At 38.3% G+C, this 1,309-nt stretch overlaps 1 pseudogene; it reads left to right on the forward strand.

Annotated features, from left to right (window-relative positions):
• Positions 1-247: 247 nt before the first annotated feature.
• On the forward strand, positions 248-1,087 carry LOC100407913 (translationally-controlled tumor protein-like; annotated as a pseudogene).
• The last annotated feature ends 222 nt before the right edge of the window (positions 1,088-1,309 follow it).

Genomic DNA, 1,309 nt, shown 5'->3' on the forward strand with positions numbered 1-1,309 from the left:
TCAGTGCAAACTTGCTAAGCTGGGAAAACACATAAAGCTTATTTTTCTTTTGAAAATTAAGGAAAATATATTCTAAAAAGCTATGAAGATGTGCAAGATCTCACTAAATGTTGGATTTGACTATTTAAAATGTGCAAGACTAATCAGTTCAGAGGATTGTCCATCCCTTAGAATGTGGAAGAGCATTGGACCTACTGAGAAAAAGCTTTACAAAACTTAAAATCTAGTGCCAAAATGTTTGCTGGGTTTATTGGTACCTTGCCATAAAAGCATTAATTTTCTCACAATTCTGTGTGATTTTTGGTAATTTTATAACTGAGCCTTTTGTATTAAAAAGGCAAGTACTTGCTTTTCCACCCACTCTCCCCTCCTCCGGAGCACCACTCACTCTGAGCTTCAGACTTTTGCTAAGCTAGTGCCACCATCGTCTTCAGCCACCATCATGATTATCTATTGGGACCTCATTAGCCACCATGAGATGTTCTCCAACATCTACAAGGTCCGTGAGATGGAGGACAGGCTGTGCCTGGAGGTGGAGGGGAAGATGGTCAGTAGCATAGAAGGTAACACTGATGACTCGCTCATTGGTGGAAATGCCTCCGCTGAAGACCCTGAGGACAAAGGTACTGAAAGTACAGTAATCACTGGTGTTGATATTGTCATGAGCCATCAACTGCAGGAAACAAGTTTCACAAAAGAAGCCTACAAGAAATACGTCAAAGATTACATGAAATCAGTAAAAGGCAAACTTGAAGAACAGAGACCAGAAAGAGTAAAACCTTTTATGACAGGGGCTGCAGAGCAAATCAAGCACATTTTTGCTAATTTCAAAAAACTACCAGTTCTTTACTGGTGAAAACATGAATCCAGATGGCATGGTTGCTCTATTGGATTACTGTGAGGATGGTGTGACCCCTCCATATATGATTTTCTTTAAGGATGGTTTAGAATGGAAAAATGTTAACAAGTTTGGCAATTACTTTGGATCTATCACCTGTCATCATAACTGGCCTCTGCTTGTCATCCATCCAACACCAGAACTTAAGACAAATGGGACTGATGTTCCTTGAGCTCTTCATTTATTTTGGCCATGATTTATTTGGAGTGGAGATATTGTTTTTAAGAAAAACATGTCATGTAGGTTTTCTAAAAATAAAATTCATTTAAACTCGTTTGAGAGAATGCCTTTTAGTTTAATACATATTTTTTTTTTTTTTAATTTTTTATTGGATTATAGGTTTTGGGGTACATGAGCAGAGCATGCAAGACAGTTGCGTAGGTACACACATGGCAGTGTGCTTTGCTTTTC

Source organism: Callithrix jacchus, chromosome X (genome assembly GCF_049354715.1).
Source record: "Callithrix jacchus isolate 240 chromosome X, calJac240_pri, whole genome shotgun sequence".
NCBI lineage: Eukaryota > Metazoa > Chordata > Mammalia > Primates > Cebidae > Callithrix > Callithrix jacchus.